The sequence below is a fragment of the Dermacentor andersoni genome, chromosome 10 (genome assembly GCF_023375885.2).
Source record: "Dermacentor andersoni chromosome 10, qqDerAnde1_hic_scaffold, whole genome shotgun sequence".
In the NCBI taxonomy this organism is placed as follows: domain Eukaryota; kingdom Metazoa; phylum Arthropoda; class Arachnida; order Ixodida; family Ixodidae; genus Dermacentor; species Dermacentor andersoni.
Genome location: NC_092823.1, coordinates 60,551,106 through 60,576,295, shown reverse-complemented (window position 1 = coordinate 60,576,295; position 25,190 = coordinate 60,551,106).

Here is a 25,190-nt window from a genome sequence, read left to right as displayed (position 1 = left end):
GATGGCCTCGTTGACGTTCACCGAAATTTAGCCGCAGCTCATCCGGGGGGTGTGCAACATTTCAACATTCCGGCACTCATAGCGTACTGGCATGAAAGCTTTTACGCCAAACGGCAAGGCACCACGCTGCTCTCTGTCAGCGACATCTTGGACGAATCGAAGCTTTGTCTAACACTCGTTGCAATAGCTCTCGCTTTATCTCTACTGCTCTTGGTTTTTGCAGACATCAGCAACGTAAGATACTCCAGCATGAATGCGGTTGCCAGTACGTTCATGTTCCTCCTGTCGTCTTTCTACTCCACGTCTAATTCGGTTCCTAGGATAGGGCGCAGGACTGGCTTGGGCGTGTTCGTGTGCGGCTTGAGCCTCATGGCAATGCATCCTTTTTCTACTTACTTCCGAGGGGAGCTCACATCTCGAGCCACCCTACGGGCATTTCCCGAACACATGGACACTCTCGAAGAACTCGAACGCGCTCTGGACGACAAGCTAGTGGCTCCCTGCTTAGTGAAAGACACGTTTCTTCACCAGCGTTTAACGGGAAAGATTTCAGTGCACAGCATTCAAAAAAAGCTTAGCTTAGCATTTCAAACGCACGAGGACCGAGCAAATCTCTTGCAGCCAACGTGGTGGCAATGCCTTAAGTGCGCTCTGAAGGAAGACCGTATCTGCTACGCCTATTCGCTGCCTTGGTGGTTCTATAATCCCTACAAGCGGAGGCTCGTGGAATCTCGGGAGCACCTCAGTCCCGTTTTTTTGACTATCGCTGTTCGCAAGAACTACCCGCATCAAGCTGGTCTGCGCAAGCTGGTCAGAAGGATTATTGAAGGGGGGCTGTTGCGGCCACCAGAAAGGATATTAAGAGAAGCTGTCCTTCTTAATTACGATGAGCAAAGTTTGCCTGAATTGCGTCCACTCCGTTTTGAAGAGCTGTCCTCTTTTCTTGTTCTGTTCGTGGCGTTATTAGCTATCGCTGCAGTTGCATGTGTTTTGGAAATTGTAATAAAAAAATTGAGAATTGTATGAACTGACAGCTGTAGTGAACGAGGAGTGATGAGATAGCATGTCACAAGGAATATTGTCCTCATGTCATGGCTGACCTTCTTTATGCTATCAAGTAAGGAAGTTCACGAAGTTAAGAAACTAGTGGAACTTTCGCCCGCTAAGACAAAAAGTATTCTTTGACAACACAAACTCTGTATTGCATAGTGCTGGAAAATCTGAGACACTAGAGAAAAGGCTTGCTCTTTTGGAGTTTATCTACAGTAATTCCTTCGTTAATTGTGTGAAACCTGACGGAATATATTATAGCGACATCAATATCACGCATAGATTTGCACCAAATGTGTGCTCTAGCAATATCTACTGAGAAGTATTAGACTGCCACTGCTTGCGTCTATAAGACCGCTTAGGCAACATCCACGAACTCACAAGTACACCTTATGCTTTCTTTTCTGATCCTGACCAATTTTATACGCACTTTTGGTGGAGCGCTTACTAATCCCAAGGTGTTTCTAAAGTTATGTAGTCCGGAGAACTGTAAAACGAAGGAATTTTGCTGTTTCTGCTGTGCAAGTTAAATGGAGCATGGGAAGTGTTTGCAAACTAACGTCTTTCAAAAGTTAACAATCAAAATTATTTCGATGGCTGCCGAGGTTGCTAGTATGCGTCAGTGTTATCCAACTGTGTGTTGAAACGTTTTCTGACAGAGAATATCACAGCTTGCCTTGAGTATTGCAACATCGCATTCAGAGATTCCCTGTAGAAGATGCTACCTCTCAGCTGTCCATCGGCATCGAAGTAATACGAACAGTTTGTTGGAAGAACGTGGTGCATGGCCTCTTTAACCCTCGAAAAAATGATGGTTCAAGTCCTGCTCTACCCCTTTAGCCTAAACTTGGACCGAGCTGGAGTAGCTTAAACGAAGCAAGCCACACCCGCCGTGGTGGCTTAGTGGCTGTGGTGTTGGGCTGCTAATCATGAGGTCGCGGAATTGAATCCCGGCTACGGTGTCCCCATTTCGGTGGGGCAAACCGCAAAAGCACCGATGAACTTATAATTAGGTGGCGTTGAAGAAGCGCATGTTGTCCAAATTTCCAGAGTCCTGCAGTAGGGTGTGCCTGAAACTCATACCGTGGCTTTTTGCATGTAAAACCCAATATCTTTTTTTAACAAAGCATGCGACAGGAAATGAAAAGTTGTCTACGAAGCAGAGGCAAAAAACAAGTATCCCTCACGATGTAGCACCAGCAGCATAAACGAGGATCAGTCCAACTAAAGTCGGCACTGCAAAAAGTTTTCTTTTCCTTTTTTTTCTTTGGAGCATGGCGTTGCTTCTTCTTCATACTTGAGCATACTTGCTTCTACCTATACCACACAAATCAAAGACATGCTGCACGTATACTCTTCCAGTTGTCTTGTAATGTGAAACTTTGTATTTTGGATGAAAGTGCAACATTCTTTTTTGTCTCTCGAGCACGTTAACGTTTAGAACTATACTTTCTTCCCGAGGAAGGATAATTAAAATATTCTTGTTTGTTTGTTGTGCGCTCAAAGTGAAGTGATGCTGCTGTCATGTTTTCAAAGATGATGTCTCCGTGAGACTACGTATTAAGAGCATTAGGCAGCTTCAAGCACGCAGTAGTTTTTCATGCCTTCATTCTTTGCTATATGTTGAGTAATGCACGATAAAAAAAACAATTTTTTTCTGGTGGCACACAAATTTAAAATTTCATCCATGTGCGTTGCAATTGAGTTTTTACAATAATAAAACTGTGCACAGTTTGATTATTGCAAAAACAATCTTTTTGAACCAACGATTTACCCGTTTAAGCTTTCTAACGCACTTGTTACATGCATTTCTATATGTATCGTACATTGTTGGCGTTTTCTATGCATTTATATCGTGAGCATGTATCTCCAATAAACCATGGTATGTGCATATTGTTGTGGCGGTCGCTTCTGCAATAAATTTTTTTTGACTCTCCTTCAACACTTGTCGTTATGGATAGTTTACACTGAACTGACTTTTGTGACAATCACCCATCGACGACCTCCGTTCGCATCAAGGTGTCAAGGCGGAAACTCCCCTATGATAAATGCGCGTTTTAGAGGAGCAGGGGATTCCAAATATTTGGTTGTGTCGGAAAGCGACGGATCGCCGTCACGCTGTGCCCGACCAAGAAGACCAGCGTAGACGGCTTCTAGAACAACGGACGGCACGCACCCTACTTTCTCTCCTTTGTCAGAGCTGTCGCCAGAAGGGTTTGCCCTAAGTCGGCCGAAGGATGTTCTCGACAATGTGAAGGCCCATTGAGAGACAAAAGCCGGTGGCATCTTTCGCGACAAAACTTCCCATGAGCTGCGACGCGCTCGTGGCGCTTTCTCGCGCTTGCTGGCTCTGACCTCGACGGAGCAGAAGGGGAGAAACGAAACACCTGCAGTCGCGGAATTGCGTGAGGTGACAAGACATGGCCCGGCGCCAAGTCACCCTCTCTCTCGCTGTCGGAGTCTTGTGTTATCCCTGCGTTCCTTGTCCACGCAGGCTCTCTCCCCCGACGTAACTGTGGCTCGGCAAGGCGAAATCAACACACGCCAAGCGTGTTTTGATTTCAATGCAGAGGCTACGAGCGCTCGGCACAGTTAGGCACAGTACGGCGTATACATTCATCCCAATCACACATACAACGTATACAGAAACGTGGCGTATAGTCGAGTGGTATATAAAAAAATGAAATAGCACGCGACCTTCTCAATGGTTCATCCCGTCGTAAGCAAGCAAAATATGCAATCTCATACCCCCGTACGGCTGAGGCTACAAGCGCTCAGCAATGTGAAGCGAATGGTGCATACATTCATTGAAATAACCCACACAGCCCACAGAACAACACACGTTTTAATACCCCGGTTAGAGAATGCAACGTAAGGTCGAAGAGAAACGTCATTTCCGCCAGCCATACACCCGTATACGAGCGCGTGGAGCCTCAGCTAAGCGTCGAAAACGAATCGAAGAAGCCGAACTGCGAAAGAAGGAACGCGACGATTCGAGACAGCGAATTACCAAGTATGCAGCAGGCTTTGTCTTTCACGCGTTACAAAAGTGCAACATGATGCCGAACGTTTTTTTTTTTTTATTTTCACTTTCTCTAGATGCATAATCCCACTGCAGTGAATTGTCTGCGACTGAAAGAAAGCTCTGGATCACAGATGAAAAACAAGGCGTTGAAGAAGTGGCACCTAAGTTTACTCATTAAACGATAATGCGGAACCCGACACCCAACTTTCGAGCAGTCACAATATACTACATCAGTCTGAAGAAGGCAATCCATATTCAAAAGCAAGTTCGTAGTCCATTTAAATAGCAGCGTTTCGCATGACAGGCCTGCGCGAATGTCATGCTATACTGGAGAAAAGAAACAGTGAAGACAAAGGTGACTCACTAGATGCCATTATATTATGTGCTCCATTAATTTGCAAGCGATGCCGGTTAAAGTTGAAGGCCAGTACTTTCAAGCGTCAGACTGGTTTCCTGATTTTTGATTTGGAACAACTCTGTTTAGACTGCAGTCGCTAGGAATGGCGCGGCTAGCGGGAGATTGCGCTAAGATTATTTGCAGTATTTTACCAGCAATTTGTTTTCTAGATTTGATAAAATTAGCTTGTACATTATCCCGTCCTAAGGCAGCTGAAATGCTAAGGTTGTCTATAAACTCGAATTTCCTTCCACTGAAATAATCATGGGGGAGGGGGGAGGGGCGTCTGAGGCGAAATTTGAATAATTGTGTATTTGCTTATCGTCGTCCACTAAAGAGAACAGGTATACTTATATTGTTTGGGGTCCACCGCCTCACGCTTGCCCAGTTATTATCATCCTGAGTGTGCATTCTACCACGCTCGCTCATCTGGTATTGTAAAGTTAGTCTTACTGAATTATCCCACGAAAATAACTGTGTAGCTATGCCGTAGGATCTTCTGTCATAGCAATCATCCCTATTTCGGCTTACCACAATGGAATTGTACGACAGTCAGAGTGCTGTTGTTTCGGACGCCGGTGTTGTCTGCAAGGCAAAAAAGAATCCACACTGAGTTCAAGATCGTGTTCCCACTACAACTAAGCGCCATGGCATTGTAGTCGTACTGTTCTTTCGGACGAAGCCCTTCCCTAGAGGGAAATAAAATCTATACTGACCTCAAAGCATCTGTCTATCGTAACGAAGCGCCATTGGATTATAGTTTTAGTGTTGTTTCCGACGACGGACCTTGCCTGCATGCAACAAAATTTCATAGCGACCTCAATATTGCGTGCTTTCCCCAACATAGCGCCATTACATTCTATTTCTGTATTCTGAATCTTGAAGTGTCCTATCTAGTCCAGCAACTCACTTTGACCCATGTCGACGCGAAAGAGGTTCGATTAAGAGCGGCCAGTATGCACACCTTGCCAGATAAGTAGTTACCTAAGTTGGTCTGAAGGTTGATTTATAACACTGCTACCTCAGCGCAGCAGACCGATGAGGTACCCATTCGGCCACGAACTACCCAGTAACCCAGGCAGACTGGAAAACAGTTAGATAGAAACATGGATAGTAAGAAACATGTATATATACATAGATAGAAAGCCCATGGCAAGTGCGTGAAGTACCCTAAGAATGCTCATGCATTAAAATTCCGGCAGCACCCAGCTCATTAGGATTGTCTATGTTACTACGATTAGCATTAAGCAAGGTATCGCCCCACCGTATTGCAAATGCCGAAACGCACCGTGTATCAGACGTGTATGCAGCTTTTGGATACGTTGTGCCATCCACCACAATCGAAGCAACGTCCCCACGTGGCGACTTTGTGAATACATATTCGAATGAGATTACCTTAATATTTATGACGCAGGATCGACTCGCCCACCACTAAAAACATTTCAATTATTTTTTGTGAGTGTGACATACCCAATGGCACATCCTTAGTGATCCAAGATGGCGTAAACAATGTTCTTGAAAAGCGCCGCATGACCATTTCCACATCGCTAGTGGCAAAAGTCGCCGTTAAAGACGTTCAATCAAGGGTGGCACATATCCACTGACACATACACAGTGATCTTCGTTGGCGTGAAATAGGCTCATTGAAAAGTGGGACATACCCAGTGACACAAATTGACATGAAATACATTCGTTGAAGTGTGCCACATGCCTAGTTTCACATATCCAGTGAACCAAATTGGGGCGAACGAGGTTCATTGAAAGGGGGCTCATTAGTGGCACATACCCAGTAACAAGTCGGCTTGAAACTGGTTAACTGAAGAGCAGCACATACGCAATGTCACACAACCGTGACCAACGTGGCCCAAGAATTGGTTTAGAACCCGTTTCCCTCATTGTAGCAGTGCAAATCAAGTGGAAAGTGTCTTTGGCCACACCGGGAGCCACTAGATCTTCATATAGTGCACGATCGAATTCCTCCAGACTGTCAATGTGCTGGGGAAATACGGGCAGGGTCATGCAATAATTGTGAAACCTAGGTACTAGCCCAGCGGCCTCATCTGAGGAATTGAATAAGACATTGAACAGGAAGTCGTCGTGAGCAACATGAACGAATCGACCACTCTATGTATGCTCGTCTTTTGCGTGATCTGCGTTTTCAAACACCGGGTATATTAGAGCTAAAGCGAGGGCTACGGAGAACAGTGTGAGACTATCCCTGGATCCCTCCAATATGTCGTTAAAGGAAAGCTAAGTGGGGCGGTTTAGTGTAAACGTTTAGTGTGAGTTTAGTGCAAAAAGTCTCATCTCAGTGCGCCATGAGTGCCCGAAGGTTGAAGTCTCTGGAACCGAACGGGTGGTCTGCGACTAAATTTTGATGGATGTCAATGAGGCCATCAAACATGACTTTATCAAGGAGGTTCGGGTCGGCATAAAGCGTCTTTGTTACTCTAGCATTGTAAAACTTAACTATACTTAAGAGGTGCTTCAAAACCGCTGCCTTCATTTTTGCTTATCGTAAACACTAGAGAAAAGTTCTGGAGTGGCATTGGTTTCACAAGGACGACGTGACTTTTAAATAACCCTTACCACCACTTAAATAACAGGTGAACTTCCTGAAACGACCTTGAGAAACATTGGCTGAGTGTTGCCAGTGTGTTGCTTCATTTCTCGTTCGCATCCAGTAGAGTCCATTCCACTGTGTAAACGAGCAGCTGAGATTGCAAAGTGACATCTAGCATGTCCGCCGATAATCTCTAAAACTAGCAAATATGATATTGCTTTTAATACTGTTCTGGATGTTACGCCTTACAAAAAATTGCAACATTTGTACTCAACCAGTTTCCACACATTCATCGCCCACGGTAGTATATTCTGCCAGAAATAGTCAACAGCCTATCAGTGCCACTTGGATGTGGCCACCACAACTTGCCCGTTTGGATTTATGTGGGAACGCAAGCTCCCTGTGAACTCAACAGTATTTTCATTCCGTAGTGTCAGGCTCACCGTAAGCACATTATGTACTTGTGTAATGAGTGCTATTACCGTTGTCATGCGTGTAGGTACATATTGGCTGTACGTTGCCATCAGTTACGGCATTTAGGCACACAAAAAGCGATAAAGATTTTTAAAAAGCTAAAATTCAGTAGGCTAAGCTGGTAACAGTTTGCTCTTTGTCACCCTGCAACGAAGCGCGGGAAGTGGGTTCAACAACGACCTATTGCAGAAGCAGACACTACGTAGCAAGAAAAAAATTTATACTCAGATGCGGCCAGGTAGGCGCATGCGAATTTAAGAAAAGCATAGAGCCTTTTTGGCACCCTCCTCGTAGTTTGCTGGTGTATGGCGGTGACAAAATACATACATGAGGCCTCACCGCATATGACGTAGGTGGTGGTGGTGGTGGTGGTGATGTTGAAGCAGGCGGGGTTAGCCTGGCATACATAGCCGGCAATTGTTCCGCCTGATCCTCCTTCGAGTTGAGATCAGGGGTGTGTCACCAGGTATCGATGAGCCCCGTGTCTCGCAGGAAGGCTATCAGCAGTCGTTGCGCTCTCTTCCTGAATGCCGCGGGCCCTCCGGGGAAAACAACGTCTTCTAAGGTCCTGTGCGTGAGACCGCTTTTTTGCAGGTTGTCGACCAACGCTTTTCTTTCTGTGTCAAACTGTGAGCATAGCCAAATGAAATGTTCGATGTCACCAATGTCACCACAGAAAACACAGAGTGGGGAAGCACGAAGCCCAGTCTTGAGTAACCAAGCTGGGGTGTATGCGGAGTCGGTCCTGATGCGGTATAAAAGCGTCGCTTGTTCGCGTGTAAATCCATGAGTCACACAGGATTCGTGTGGATTCTTGTGCATCTGTCTAAAGTGAAGGCGGATTGCATCCTTAGGGTTTTGAAAAGCTTTTGGAGCTTTCACTTTTGGGACACATCTCAGCGCTAGGCATGCAAGGGCGTCAGCTTCCTCGTTTCCATCAATTCCTACGTGTGATGGAATCCACTGAAACCTTATGTTAAATCCTTTGCTCGTGAGGTCGTCAATCAGTGCCAGAGACTGCCTTGTAAATTTCTCTAGAGGTAGGCCCCGATGTAATCTTTGTAATGCTGACTTGGAATCCGTCAGCACCACGACATCTCGTGCAGAAAATCCACGTAGTTTCCGCAAAGCCGCGGTGATTGCGGCGCTTTCTACTGTTGTAGAGGAAACTACGCGATCCAGTCGGCCAGACCACGACACATCAAGGGATGGTATGCAGAATGCCGCTGCACAGCTATCTGTTTGTGCACACACCGAACCGTCTGTGTACACTTGTAGATGGCTTTGAAACAAAGTGCTCAAGTGGTCCAGCACAATAAACTTGGCTTCGGCAGTTGAAATGGTGCATTTCGTCGGTAGGTGGGGTACATTGAGGCTGCAGGTAACGTCCGGAAAAGACCATGGCGGGTCAAGGCGACTTCGTTTAGGCCATTCCAATCCTAAAAATCGGAAGGTGTTCAGCGCCGCATGGAAATGTGAGCGAGTTCTTGATCTTAGCCACCGGAGAAGCGCCGTGCCTGCGCGTGACTCGGCCAGCCTTAATAGCTGCGTCAGCAATGCCTGAGATGCCAAGAGGCGGAGTGGAAGAGACTCTGCCTCATTAGTGACTTTCTTGTTTGAAGCCGCCGTTGGAACTCCCATCGCCAAGCGAAGTCCCTTTCTGTGCACTGCCTCCAAGCGCTCGAATTGGCTCGATGACGGTGATATCAGAGGGAGCTGATAGAGAATGCGGCTTGTTATCAGTGCAGCGTTCAGTTTAAGCATGGATATAGGATTGTTTCTCCAACGTACACCTGCCAATCGACGAAGTGCGTTGATTCTTTGCACTGATGCAGCCACAACACTTTCGACCGCACCACGCCATAGTAGCTTGTTGTCGATGGTGACGCCCAGGAATCGAACATGAGTTGCACGAAGAATTGAATGCCCTCTGATATTCAGCGTCAGACGTGTTGACTTGCGTCTCACTCCCGGGAAAAGCATGAAGGCTGATTTTTCTGCTGATAAGGATAGGCCAAGCGTCGATAAGTGGCGATCGATAGTGGAGATTGCGGCCTGGGCTATCCGGGCCAAACGTTTGTGTTGGTACCCCGAGATCCAAATGCAGATGTCATCTGCGTAGATGTACATTTTAACTGCCGTCCGACCTACTTTCAGGGCATCTGGAATGCTGGCCTTCGCAACGTTAAAAAGCAAGGGGGATAGGACACTTCCTTGTGGGACGCCGAGGGAAATGCGTCGCTTGACACTCATTATACTTCCCAGCTTAACTTGTACACATCGATCACTGAGAAATTCATGGACGAATCGAAGAGCATTTCCCGAGACGCCCATGGCTCGGAGTCCGTTGATGATGCCTGTATGAAGCACACAGTCGTATGCCTTGGCAACGTCCATAAAGATGGCGAGTGTGGAAAGGCCGTCTACGCGATGGTGCTCGATATGGCTTAGTAGATCCAAGACACTGTCCTGGGCACTCAACCGTGGACGAAATCCGGTCATACATGATGGCAGTCTATTTCCTTGCTCAAGATACCATGTTAACCTCGTACATATTAGTCTTTCCATCAACTTTGATACGCATGGTGTTAGCGATACTGGCCGATATGAGGTGAGGTTTGCAGGCTCCTTTCCGGACTTGAGCACTGGCACCACCCATGCTGTCTTCCACGCTTCTGGGATCTCTCCTGTGCTCCAGACGTGATTAAATATGTCCAGAAGTGCTCGTTTTCGTTCATATGGCAGATTTGTCAGCATCTGATTGCTGATCGAATCAGGACCCACAGCACAGCGTCTTCTTAATTTGCTAAGCGCCAAATCCAACTCACGAAAGGTGAACGGCGTATCCATAGTATGGAATGCTTCAGACAACAGAGGGTTCGATACTCCTGCTGATCTGCCAGATGTGTATACGTCTGCAAAATCTTCTGCAAGGGTTTGCAAATCTTTTCCTTGCTTTAAAGCAAGTGCTTCGAATGGCCTGTATAGGCGAATCTTTCCGGATAGGCTATTCATTACTCCCCATATCCTTGTCATGGGAGTAAACGCCGATAAACTCTCACAGAAAGCAGCCCATTGAACTCGTCTTAATCTTTTTGTGTGACGACGGATGACAGCGTTTATCCTGTTGTATTCAGTTTTCGCAGATGGATTTCCCGTTTTTTTTCATTAGTTTTCGCTCCGCTCTCCTACGCGCTGCGCAGAGGTTCTTTAGTTTCAAATCAGGAGTAGGGAAATGATCTGGCAGTTTCAACATTGAGGTAGCCACTCGTTTGCTCCGCAGCATATCTGCGAACAGCTCACCAGGGGATTCGTCCAACGCTTCTCTGTATGTGTCCCAGCGGGTCACAGCACAGAATTGTCGCCCAGCAGTGTGAAATCCGGTGATGTTGGTGAAGATCGGAAAGTGGTCACTGCCCATCCTGTCTGGGGCCGTTGTTGACGATACGACAAGGTCTATAGAATGGATCACGAGGTCTATGGCACTCCATGAATCTGGTGGTCTGAAGAAAGTCGGTTTGCCATCGTTCGCGATACACAAGTCAGCAGCTTCCGCGGCTGTGACTAGTTCCTTGCCTCGGGAATCTGCAGTCTTATCTCCCCAAAGCGAATGGTGTGCGTTAAAGTCCCCACAGATTATTATAGGAGAGGGGCGACGAATGCAAAGGTCCTTTATGAACGCCTCCATGGAGACCTTCCTGCGCGGACTTATATACACCGACACCACACTGAGTTTTCGTTTTCCTAGGCACACTTGCACAGCGGTGACTTCCAAGAAGGTAGAACAAAGGTTTTGCACTGGTAAGGTGACGTGAGGTATTTCTCGCCTGATGTAAATCATCGCACTTCCATTTGCAAATGATAGTATACTCGGATTTCCATGTCTGATGTACCCTGGGATCGTCCTTCCATTTGGGAGACCGGCCTCCGAGAGGGCTAGAATTAGTATAGGTATGTCTCGAAGGAAAAGGCTGAGTTCAGAAAGACGCTGTAGAATACCGGCGCAGTTCCATTACATTATTAAGGGCACTTTTGGACGACGGAATGGACCAAGTGGGCGAGACATTGCCATTATGCTACTGAGTGTATGTGGAAGTAGAGCAGAGTATTACTGACTCAAGAGCCAGCACTGCTTCCAGCATATCCTTCGTTGAACTAGCAGGCATCTTCGCGACGTGGGAACGTAGTGCCGTGAACAACGCGCGTATCACATGCTGGCAGTTTTCCTGCTGACTGTTGCCAAGTGGTACTTGAGGTCGGTTTACTGCGGCCGCATAGGTGCGCTTTTCGGACTCTTTTCGAACAGGTTTCTCAGCCGCTGTGACCGTTTGCGTTGGCTCAATAACTTCGTTTATCGGGGTGAGACGCGGGAAATGAGATGCGTACTCTGTTTCCAAACCAATTAGTTGTGGCGCTCTGGACGTCTTCTTCGTGTTCGATGGTGCGCTTGCACTCTTTGGACCCAGAACAAGCATCTTATTTCTTCGCTGAGCAGCTGTCCGCTCCGGGCATCGACCGTAGCTAGCAGGATGGTCACCGCCGCAATTTGCACACACAAAGTTGTCTTTACTTGCACACGTCTTGAAGTCATGAGGTCCCCCACAGCGCTTGCACCTCTGTTCCCCACGACAGTACTTAGCGATATGTCCGAAGCGCTGACACTTAAAACAGCGTGGTGGTGTCTCCACGTAGTCGACAAGCTCGTGTCTGGTGAAACCAAGGTTGATCTTCTCCGGGCGTTCAGAATTTGGAGCAAATGTGAGAACCACCGAGTTAGTGCGCCTTGACTCCCATTCAGATGACGAAGTTTGGACCCGACGGATGATTCTTCTTGCATGGAATACTCCCTGAGGTCTCAGGTAGGTGAGCAGCTCCTCATCCGAGTACCATTTAGGGACTCCTCTAACAATGCACGTATTTTTCATATAACTGTGTGGGACACGGGCAGATATGACTATGCCACTGATATTCTTGGTCTCTAGAAGGACGTTGGCTTGTCCATCTGTCTCTACATTTAAGAGCAGTGCTCCCTGTGCTGTGAAGTGGCTCTTCACTGGTGCTCCACCGAGAATCGTTTCAAGCTGAGAATACAGGACAATAGGGTTTACTTGCCTTAAATCATCTCTTTCGGATGTTGCAGTGATTAACACTGGAATGCCCTCCGCCCTGTCTTAACGATGGCGCACAATTCGGAAACCACCCTCGTCCATGTCTAGGTCTGAAGCGTTCACCACGTTGTTCGCCACGCATATGACGTAGTTCCTTTAACAGAACAAAGAACCACTGAAAACTATTCCCATAAATTACACACTCTTTTAAGCTCCCTTACTGAACACACTGGCGTGCGTTCAGTCGATAAATTACAAGCATTCGAAGACATTCAGGTAGGCAAATATAACATACAGCATCATTCTTCACAAGTTTCATTAGCCATCACCATGACTTTGGAACAGCAAAAGGTACTCAAGTGCTACAAAACGAAAAGGATAGGGTGCTTCGTAGCACTACCCCTAACTTAGTGCTGCCAGGGCTCGGTGTTCTCCACTGCACATAATTGATGTTGAGTGAAGCGAAAGCATAAGCATGCCATCCTGTATCATAGGAATTGATGAAGTCATCCAGATGTGTGAGAGAATGGGCACAGAAATAGCACTCCTTCGGTCTATGTCGCTATTCTTCGAGAAATTTTACCGCTGTTTGCTTTCGGCGCACGACATCTTGATGCTTGTATTGCGTTCGGCACCAATTTCAAGTCAGGAAACATCCGGGTATTACAGGCCACACATGTTCAAGGGTGACGTGAAACATGCTGCAACTTTCGGCATCGCGACCCAACACTGTAATCAAGCTATCATTGGCCAGGCAGATTTTATAGAGGTTGATGCCGAATTTCATTCGCCCGGCCGACCGGGAGCGTCTTCCACAACGACTGCACGCTGGCTTCCCCTGATGTCAGTGCCATATAATGAACGAAGACACATTGTCATGTAGCGATACGTCTCACTTGCTACGCAAATCTTTTTTTCATTCTCGCGCACACGAGTGTCGCAAACTTACACTAGTGTTTCAGCGAGTTACGGCAAATGCTGCTCCGCCCTATCTGGCGGAGCAATAATCCCCGTCCCCGGCACACATGTCTAGGGGACTGCTGCCGGGACCTCCGCGGTTAAAAGCAAGCAAAGAGGTTTTGTCTCTGCGCGGCTCCACCGGCCAGACGGATGTCTTGTTGTTGTGGAGTAGGGTTCTCGCTCCGCAGCCGGGCTTCCCAAGTCTCTCTACAATAGATTTTTCCTTTAGGACATAGGGAGCTAGCGCGTTCCCAGATTAAGTGGTCGAGGGTCCATCTCAGCCCACAGTGCTTCCACTTATCGTTTTTTCCATCAGCTATCTGAATATGATACGCTCAGACAGGGTTTACGAAGTTCCCGGGTTGCAGGCCCCGCCATGCGACTACTTCCGGCTGTTTAGGCTTCTATCCGGTGTCACCACCAGTCTCCTGCGTAAGCAATAATTGTCGACAACCTCCGTATAATTTCGCAGTCGCTCCTCCATGTTCGGCAGTCGGGTGGCTACACAGCCATACTAAAATAGAGAGCTCGGGTTAACTCAAGAGCCGGCTCGTTGCCAGAAACGGACGTGTGTGCGTGTACAATAACTAGGGTAAATTTTCTGTTGAGCAGTCTACTGGCCCGAACCCTTGCCGCTTCTGGCCGAGGTCCTACGTTTTCCAACATTAGCGATTGCTGTTTTGCTATCGCTTATTATGAAATTGTCTTCCGTTCCATAGCAAGGGAGCGCTTTCGCGACTTCTTCAGCCGTTTCCGTGTTGCGGGTTCTAATGGTGGTGGCCGATGCGGGACAACCACGGCCGTTGACCATAGAGCCGTCCACTGCACCCGACTTGCAACTTGCCGCGTCCGCGTACGCAACCCACTTGCTGTCCATCGAGTCGAAGCGTCTGATTATTGCTTCTACTCTCTTTTCCCTCATCTCCGTGCTGAATATGGGATACATCTTGCGACAGAGCGGGGAACGACTGGATTTTTCTCGGCAATCCTGCGGGAAGTTTGACTTGCCTCGTCGTCGACTATCTGTTTGCAGGCACACAATTTCGAGGATAGCTCTAGTTTTCGAGGATCTTTCGAGCTGCGAAATTCTGACAGACCCTGCTATTTAGTCCCAGCTGCTGCACACGCCCATAGAGAGGAGCTTCTCTGTGGAGGTGTTAATTTGTAAGCGTAAGGCCCTCTTTGTGTACCGCCGAATGAGTAAGTCGAGTTTTTTCCTCTCTTCCGAGCTCATGTTTAAGAAAGCATTCTTGAATTTGGCTGTGTTCTTTGTTTATTATGTGCAACACACAAACTACGACTTTCAAGATTACCAGAAAGGCAAGCGCTATGCCTCTGCCTTAGGCTGCCAAATTTCGTGGCTAGTAATGTACTTTATTGGGAGTCTGGGATTATTTCGCTTGAATGGAGATTTAAGCAACTAACTGTTTTGACTTTCCTGAAGTCTTATGATGCATCCCTCTTCCATTTGTGACCCGTTTTCATCAATTCTTCCGAATTATTTTTCATAAGAGGTTGCCGGCGTTACCAACAGCCACAAGTTCAGGGGCTGTTATCGAAACTTCAAGTTCGTCTGCCTAACCTCATCTGTCCAAACTCTAATTCGTTGGAGGTAAAAGTTATCTTTGAATATATTTTTCCAGAACACGCTAAATTTCGTCGGGCGCGCAGACTTGAAGACCTCCATCAAGCTCATCTTAATCAATTTCCAACTCAATTATTAATTTCAACGGATGCATCACAATATTTAGAGAAGGCCGGTGTTGGCATCTTTTCAATTCAGCTTAATTGGTATCTTGCTCTCCGTCTCGCCGATTAAACTCCTATATTTCTTGAATTCCTAGCGATAATTCGTCACACCTGTTGAGTATATTCTCGACTTTTGTCCCGCATAATTTGTCTGAAGTCTGCCTGTCTGTCTGTCTTTTGTTGCGTGTCAACTAGGCACAAGCCATGGTTCAATTATTAGTGCCGTGCACAAGTTCATTGAAGCATCCTGTAGGTTACGCTGCTAGGGTACCGACCGTGGGACATTTCATTTTAATATTATTACTTTTCCTTAGCTTCACAGGCTAATTTCTTTTTTTTATCTATTGGTGCTCGCGAAATCGGTATTATCAACTAGTTGCCAAATGATTCGTTTTAAATGCTCCCCTTTAATCCTTTTGGTATGTTGTTGGGTGTTGGTTTCATTCTATACAGTGTGGCCAATCACCCTCGTTGGTGTTGGTTTCATTCTATACTGTGTGGCCAATCGCCCTCGTTGGTACGAGCCATGTTTTGAGGCAACAACAACAGCAACAACAGCAAGAAACAGTCACAGGCTTGCGCGGCCCACGCAGAACAGCCGCAGCCTAAGCTGGAGGAGCGGCTCTATAGGAGCTCCATTTTGGGCGCCACGCACTGGAGAATCTTCGCGGTGAAGACTCTTACGTCGTTTTCACGAGAACGAGCTGAACTTTCCGTCCCCCATCGTCGGCGAGCAGCGTCTTGTGCTGCTCTCTGCGCAACGGTCCGCTGAACCCAACGTACCTGGTCGCAGGCGCGCGCGTAGCTCTAAGATTCGCTATTTCAGCAGCGGTTCATAACTTGCGACGAGACGCCATAACGTGTATCGAAGATTAAATACGGGTATCGAGCCTGCGCGCCCCATATGCCATATCCCTCGACAGGCCGAACAATACGATGCTCTTGATGACGTTGTGATGATTTATTGGCACCCCACTTGAAACGAGGCGATGACAAATGGTCAGTGGGCCTGCTTGACTTAAAAAAGGTCGAGCTACATGCAACGTGCAACAGCTACCTGCAACTGTGGTATAAAGTTTGTAAACAGGGATGAAGTACCTCACACAGGCTGGCCAACGTTTCGATAGGAGGACCTATCTTCGTCAAAGGCGGCCTCGTCATCCTCGGCGTGTTAGTTTTAAAGGGTTAGTGCAGTGACGTCACGTGCGGGTGTTGTCGCTGGCGGCTGGTTTTAAAGAGAGAGATTACAAGAGGAAACAAGCGCTGTCGTCCGACGTCTGTGAGCTTCATTCTCAAGACGAGGGGACAAGAGCGTGAGAATGGGCACGCGGGGCGAAAAGAAAAGGAATAGAAGCAGAAAAAAAGGGAAAAAAAGAAAAAAAGGGGGGGGGGAAAGCCAGGGCGGCACCAAGACAGACAAAAAAGGGGAGGAGTGAAAGAAAAAGAAGGAGAAAAGTGAAATCTAAGAAATACGGGGGCTTGGGAGCGTGTTGGGGATGCGAAAGGTTACGAGGTATTCAGGGGGCGTCGTTGGCGGTATGTTTTTGAGGCATTAAAACGGCCGGTCAAGCGGTCAGCGCGCGAGTAACACAAAAGAAAAAAGAAAAAAAAAGGAGTAAGGAGAAAACCCAGACAAAAAAAAAATACATGAGTTGGAAGTGACTTGAGTAGCATAGTAGTAATACGTCGAGTAATTTTGAAATAGTTGAGGTGGCGACGAGGAGTCTGCGGTGCAATGTATGGGGTGACTGAAAGGCAGCGGCATGGTCTTTCAAGGGGCACTGCCCCACGCGCTTAACGTAGGTGTCGTTACGGAGGCATCCAGAGATGTCGATACTCTGGGTTGAGGCGCCGAAAAAGGCATATTGACTTCGGAATGTGTTGTCGAGGGGATTTCAAGAAGAAAAAAAAGGATTAAAAAAAAGGGGGGGGGAGGGAAGGGAGAGGGGGAGGCGGGCCGAAACCGGTATAACAAACAGGAGGGTGACGCGCGCAGAAGGGGGCAAGTGTACATGGAAGAAGGGGATCGTACAGTTGGTATAGACGTAAAAACCTGAAAGAGTACATTAAATTGAATAGTAGGCAGGAAAAAAATTTTTCGAAATGGAAGAGTAGGTGAGGTTAAGAATTAAAGTTGGCTGGTGGCCTAATGTGTTTTGTGTATTGGTTGATGATATGAGAGTTTCAGATTTAAGTTACAGCTTTTAAAGATTCTAAGTTGCCGCGTGCCAAATTAATTCCTGTCGGGTGTAGGCAATTAAACTTGTGTATGAGGTATGATTCCGTATACTTCCTTTCTCGAGGGGAACGGAAATTTGTTTGTAGTATATAGAGCCTTGCTTTGTCAAACATATGTCCATGTTCATTAAAGTGGCTGGCTACTGCTTTGGGTAAATTGTGTTTTGTGTCCGCGCGGTGACCGTTGAGTCTTGTATTAATTTGTTGTCCAGTCTCACCTATGTATTGTTTGCTACAAGCGGCGCATTCTAGACAGTAGACTACGTTGCTTGATGTGCAGGTGAAAGCTGAAGTTACCTTGTGTGTGTAATTCGACGCTGTACTTTTTACTGTAGTAGTAGATTGAATGTGTTTGCATGTAGAGAACCTGGGGCGGCCACAGGGATTGGTTCCCAACTTCTTCTTTTTCTGTAGTTTGGCGTGCACAATAACATCTTTAAAATTAGTGTTGCGTCTGTAGGCCACTCTGGGAAGGTCAGGAAAAATCTTCTTAAGTTTCTGGTTGTTGGTGAGAATCGGGTAGTATTTACTTAGGATGTTATTCACGTTTGGGAGTGCGTTTGAGAATTTAGTAGTAAGAAGAGGCGTTGTTGTTCTTGTGATCCTCGGGCGGGGCTTGAGGACCTCGGCTCGATCAAGTTTGGTTGCAGCGATGTAAGCTGTTTGAAGGTCACTGTTTGGGTGGTTCCTGTTTGATAGCGTTTCTTTAAGGTGATCGAGTCTATCTATGTAGTCTTGGTTTTCAACGCAAATGCGACGTAGTCGTGTGGCTTGGCCTTTAAAGATGCCTTGTTTGCAATGTCTGGGATGGTGGCTGGTATATTCTAGGTACTGTTGTTTGTCGAAAGGTTTCCTATACAGCGTTGTCTTTAGTTCACCATTGTCAATGTATATTGTTGTGTCCAGAAAGTTTATGCGCTCAGTTGAGGATTCTGATGTGAATTTTATTGTTGGGTGAACAGAATTTAGAAAGGCTACATATTTATCTAGAGTGTCTTGACCATGTCCCCAGATTATGAGTATGTCGTCTATGTATCGTAGGTATGTGTGGGGCTTGGTAGTGCAGCGCGATAGGAAATCTGTTTCTAGAATCCCCATAAATATGTTCGCGTAGGTTGGTGCAAAAGGCGTACCCATGCTTGTACCATGTATCTGTAGGTAGTAACTCTCTTCAAATTCGAAGTAGTTATGTGTGAGAACTAATTCAAGGAGAGACAGGTAGACTTCAGTAGAGTGTTGTGCACTGTGTTTAGACAGCGTTTGTTTTATCGAAGATAAACCATCAGGGATTGGAATGTTGGTGTACAGCGCCGTGACGTCTAGTGTTGCGAGAATTGTGTTGTGGGGTAGTGTGCCTTTAGTATTAATGTCTTCGATAATTCTCAGCAGGTGGGGCGTATCTTGTACAAATGACGGAAGTGCTTTTGGCAAGTCACCAAGGTAGTGGTTAAGGAATGTGGAGATGCTCTCTGTCGGGGTGTTGTTGTTTGATACTATCGGACGGCCTGGGATATTAGCAGTGTATAGTTCAGCGGATGGAATTTTATGAATTTTCGGAAGGAGGTAAAAACGTCCGGCAGTTTTGTTGCTCGGTTTAAGAAATTTGTATTCTGATGGTGTTATCAATTCATCAGCCAAAAGTGATTTCAGCCTGTTGGTAATTGTCACTGTGTAGGACAATGTCGGATCGTTATCTAGTTTGCGGTAATGTTCTGGGTTGTTTAGTTGTCTGTAAGCCTCGTGCTTGTATTTTTCTATTGGCCAAATAACTATGCTTCCACCCTTATCTGCTTCCTTAATAGCAATGTCATTCCGGCAGCTCAGATTTGAAATGATATGACTCTCCGACGCAGTTATGTTTTTAGGTCGCTTAGATGTCTTGGATTGGCTTATAATTTCTTTAGTGATAGTTTTAAGGTATATGTCAAGTTCTATGGCTTGTTCTGGTTCGGTAGTCCAAGTGGATTGGGCTCTAAGTGGTGTCGTCCCGGTGTCTGGTGTGTCTCCAAAAAAGTGTCGGATACGCATTCGTCGGGAGAATTCTGAGAGGTCCTTGTGAAGCTCGAATTCATTTATTGTGTTGTTCGTGGGGCAAAAGTTTAGGCCCTTGCTGAGTACGGCTATTTCTTTTTGACTTAATGTTTTAGAAATGTCTATAACATTGGAGCGGTTTAGTTCTGTGGAAATTTCCTTCCTCTCTGGTACTTCTAAGCTCGAGGTCCCTCTTGTCTGGGTGTGGTGGCTGTTTGGTTGGAAGGTTGTTTTTTGATTAAAATTTGCTTTTTTCCTTTGTTTTTGAACCAATTTTCTAGATTGTGTTTCGCCGTAATGTTCTAAATCTCTCTTCTCATCTGGTGTCAGGGTTATGTTCCTAAGTCTGTGGTTAAAAGTTTCGATTTGCTCTTCGCAGTGTTCTTTGAGGATATTCAAAAGTGAAAGTGAGGCATTATGTAATGTTGTTTGCCAGTTTGCGCGATGGTGTGGTGGGAGTGTTCCTAGAGCTGGTACAGCCTTGAGTGTTAGGCCTTTAGGAATTATATTTTTCTCTGTGCAGTTTGTGTAGGTTTTCAGATGGGAGGTGTAGCTCACATGTTTTTTGGTAAGTTTTCTAGCCTGAATTCGAGCTTCACAAGGACCTCTCAGAATTCTCCCGACGAATGCGTATCCGACACTTTTTTGCAGACACACCAGACACCGGGACGACACCACTTAGAGCCCAATCCACTTGGACTCCCGAACCAGAACAAGCCATAGAACTTGACATATACCTTAAAACTATCACTAAAGAAATTATAAGCCAATCCAAGACATCTAAGCGACCTAAAAACATAACTGCGTTGGAGAGTCATATCATTTCAAATCTGAGCTGCCGGAATGACATTGCTATTAAGGAAGCAGATAAGGGTGGAAGCATAGTTATTTGGCCAATAGAAAAATACAAGCACGAGGCTTACAGACAACTAAACAACCCAGAACATTACCGCAAACTAGATAACGATCCGACATTGTCCTACACAGTGACAATTACCAACAGGCTGAAATCACTTTTGGCTGATGAATTGATAACACCATCAGAATACAAAATTCTTAAACCGAGCAACAAAACTGCCGGACGTTTTTACCTCCTTCCGAAAATTCATAAAATTCCATCCGCTGAACTATACACTGCTATTATCCGAGGCCGTCCGATAGTATCAAACAACAACACCCCGACAGAGAGCATCTCCACATTCCTTAACCACTACCTTGGTGACTTGCCAAAAGCAATTCCGTCATTTGTACAAGATACGCCCCACCTGCTGAGAATTATCGAAGACATTAATACTAAAGACACACTACCCCACAACACAATTCTCGCAACACTAGACGTCACGGCGCTGTACACCAACATTCCAATCCCTGATGGTTTATCTTCGATAAAACCAACGCTGTCTAAACACAGTGCACAACACTCTACTGAAGTCTACCTGTCTCTGCTTGAATTAGTTCTCACACATAACTACTTCGAATTTGAAGAGAGTTACTACCTACAGATACATGGTACAAGCATGGGTACGCCTTTTGCACCAACCTACGCGAACATATTTATGGGGATTCTAGAAACAGATTTCCTATCGCGCTGCACTGCCAAGCCCCACACATACCTACGATACATAGACGACATACTCATAATCTGGGGACATGGTCAAGACAGTCTAGATAAATATGTAGCCTTTCTAAATTCTGTTCACCCAACAATAAAATTCACATCAGAATCCTCAACTGAGCGCATAAACTTTCTGGACACAACAATATACATTGACAATGGTGAACTAAAGACAACGCTGTATAGGAAACCTTTCGACAAACAACAGTACCTAGAATATACCAGCCACCATCCCAGACATTGCAAACAAGGCATCTTTAAACGCCAAGCCACACGACTACGTCGCATTTGCGTTGAAAACCAAGACTACATAGACAGACTCGATCACCTTAAAGAAACGCTATCAAACAGGAACCACCCAAACAGTGACCTTCAAACAGCTTACATCGCTGCAACCAAACTTGATCGAGCCGAGGTCCTCAAGCCCCGCCCGAGGATCACAAGAACAACAACGCCTCTTCTTACTACTAAATTCTCAAACGCACTCCCAAACGTGAATAACATCCTAAGTAAATACTACCCGATTCTCACCAACAACCAGAAACTTAAGAAGATTTTTCCTGACCTTCCCAGAGTGGCCTACAGACGCAACACTAATTTTAAAGATGTTCTTGTGCACGCCAAACTACAGAAAAAGAAGAAGTTGGGAACCAATCCCTGTGGCCGCCCCAGGTGCTCTACATGCAAACACATTCAATCTACTACTACAGTAAAAAGTACAGCGTCGAATTACACACACAAGGTAACTTCGGCTTTCACCTGCACATCAAGCAACGTAGTCTACTGTCTAGAATGCGCCGCTTGTAGCAAACAATACATAGGTGAGACTGGACAACAAATTAATACAAGACTCAACGGTCACCGCGCGGACACAAAACACAATTTACCCAAAGCAGTAGCCAGCCACTTTAATGAACATGGACATATGTTTGACAAAGCAAGGCTCTATATACTACAAACAAATTTCCGTTCCCCTCGCGAAAGGAAGTATACGGAATCATACCTCATACACAAGTTTAATTGCCTACACCCGACAGGAATGAATTTGGCATGCGGCAACTTAGAATCTTTAAAAGCTGTAACTTAAATCTGAAACTCTCATATCATCAACCAATACACAAAACACATTAGGCCACCAGCCAAATTTAATTCTTAACCTCACCTACTCTTCCATTTCGAAAAAATTTTTTCCTGCCTACTATTCAATTTAATGTACTCTTTCAGGTTTTTACGTCTATACCAACTGTACGATCCCCTTCTTCCATGTACACTTGCCCCCTTCTGCGCGCGTCACCCTCCTGTTTGTTATACCGGTTTCGGCCCGCCTCCCCCTCTCCCTTCCCTCCCCCCCCTTTTTTTTAATCCTTTTTTTTCTTCTTGAAATCCCCTCGACAACACATTCCGAAGTCAATATGCCTTTTTCGGCGCCTCAACCCAGAGTATCGACATCTCTGGATGCCGCCGTAACGACACCTATGTTAAGCGCGTGGGGCAGTGCCCCTTGAAAGACCATGCCGCTGCCTTTCAGTCACCCCATACATTGCACCGCAGACTCCTCGTCGCCACCTTAACTATTTCAAAATTACTCGACGTATTACTACTATGCTACTCAAGTCACTTCCAACTCATGTATTTTTTTTTTGTCTGGGTTTTCTCCTTGCTCCTTTTTTTTTTCTTTTGTGTTACTCGCGCGCTGACCGCTTGACCGGCCGTTTTAATGCCTCAAAAACATACCGCCAACGACTCCCCCTGAATACCTCCTAACCTTTCGCATCCCCAACACGCTCCCAAGCCCCCGTATTTCTTAGATTTCACTTTTCTCCTTCTTTTTCTTTCACTCCTCCCCTTTTTTGTCTGTCTTAGTGCCGCCCTGGCTTTCCCCCCCCCTTTTTTTTTCTTTTTTTTTCCTTTTTTTCTGCTTCTATTCCTTTTCTTTTCGCCCCGCGTGCCCACTCTCACGCTCTTGTCCCCTCGTCTTGAGAATGAAGCTCACAGACGTCGGACGACAGCGCTTGTTTCCTCTTGTAATCTCACTCTTTAAAACCAGCCGCCAGCGACAACACCCGCACGTGACGTCACTGCACTAACCCTTTAAAACTAACACGCCGAGGATGACGAGGCCGCCTTTGACGAAGATAGGTCCTCCTATCGAAACGTTGGCCAGCCTGTCTGAGGCACTTCATCCCTGTTCATAAACTTTATACCACAGTGTGCTATTCCATCTGTCAGCCCCTTTCTTGTTTTTGAGCTACCTGCAACTGTTATATGTCGGGACACCTGATGGAATGAAACGCAACTGCAATGCGAATTTAGCAGGCAGCGACGCTACGTGGCGCGCATATCACATCGCGTGAAAAATAGCACGATACGATGCTAATGACGATGATGATTTATTTGAATCCCCATTGAAATGATGCAGTGAAAAAGAGTCACCCAGCCTGCGTGATTTAACCAGGTATACGGTACGAGGCTTTCACTGCGGCATTTCTAATATGTCTCCGTAGTTTTGTTTTTCATTCTGAAACTTTCGCTATCTACCTTTCAGCGCCACCTATGCAACCGCTACATGGCGTGCCACCTTCTGCAATAATATAAAAATAAAATGCCGCCGTTATAACAGGTATTCTGAAGTACTGCTTTTTATTGCACGCTTAAAAACTAATTCGACAATAGCGGTATACAACGTTATCAAAGTTTGTACATCTGCTTCGCCACGTGCGCTATGCAGCACTGGTAGATTGCTGTTGTTTGGTGCCAGCTCCCACGAGCTTTCAGCATAATTTCCACACATAGAGCGCGCGCTCTGCCGTAGTCGCTGAACTGGTACTGCAAAATTATATGTAAGTTGTTACGCATAAGGACTTTCGGTGATGGCAACGCTTCCTGGTTACCGTTACCCTAACGACATTGTGCGAGATTCATAGTAATCTTGTTAAAGACAACGCTGTTGTGTGCGCGGGAAAAAAAATTCATACTGCCCTCAGGATTGTTTCCTTTCTGCGGCGAATCACCATGGGAATAATAGTTCGCGATGCTGATGCTCTCAGTGCGCTCCATTGTATCATAGAACATCGACGACATTGGGCCCCGAAGTTTCCCGACTTGGTTGCGTTTGTGAAGAAGGCAGCAGCAACAGCAATATATTAAGTGACAAAATCACAGGGGAACGCACTTGCCCTAAAAACAGTGAAACAAACAGTAGACGCACTGCTACTTGTGTCTGGCAAGTCCGAAAGCGACATCAAATTGTAATGTGCTGGACAGCTTCTGATGATTCCGTGGCATCCAATAAGTAAGTGCCTCGCTGTGTGAGACACCAAGACTTCACAGACAGTCCTCGCCTGGGAATACGCATCCTATCTGAGAGTTGAAACCTGAATATCTGCGGCTTTGAAGCCACGTTTTCTTTTTTTAGGTTGCTGTAAAATGCTTGTGATGAGCGCACTGACCCTTTGTGCTGTGTCTAAGAGGTTACAAATCTGAGTGTATTGTCACGTAGGTACACGTTCGCGGTTCCTTAAGGAAAGGTTCCTTAAAGCAATCAGCGTTCATTGCCTACAAGGACACCTTTAGCGCCTTCGCCACTTTTCTGCAACACGCCATCGCAGTTATTACTCGTATTAGTTGGTTTGTGAACCGGTACGTAGTGCACTCAATGTGTGCGTGACGTTATAGGTTCTTAAACGTGATAGTGAAGTGGGCGCAAGTTAGAAGCAGTTTACCAGCAAGCAAACTATACATTGCGTTCGCAATAAGACTGCCCTATGTTTACGTTTGCAGAAAGTGCGAGCATGATTACGAAATTGGCATAGAAGCTCTTAGCAAGCTGCAGAACAGCGTAAGCTTTTTTTTTTTTGCTACACAGTGCCTGCTTTATTATACCTCATTGCGAAACAAGTTCTGTACCAAACTCAATCAACTCATGGCAAGGTACAACCAATATCTACCCTTATTAACTGTGCTAATTAACATTACAACAC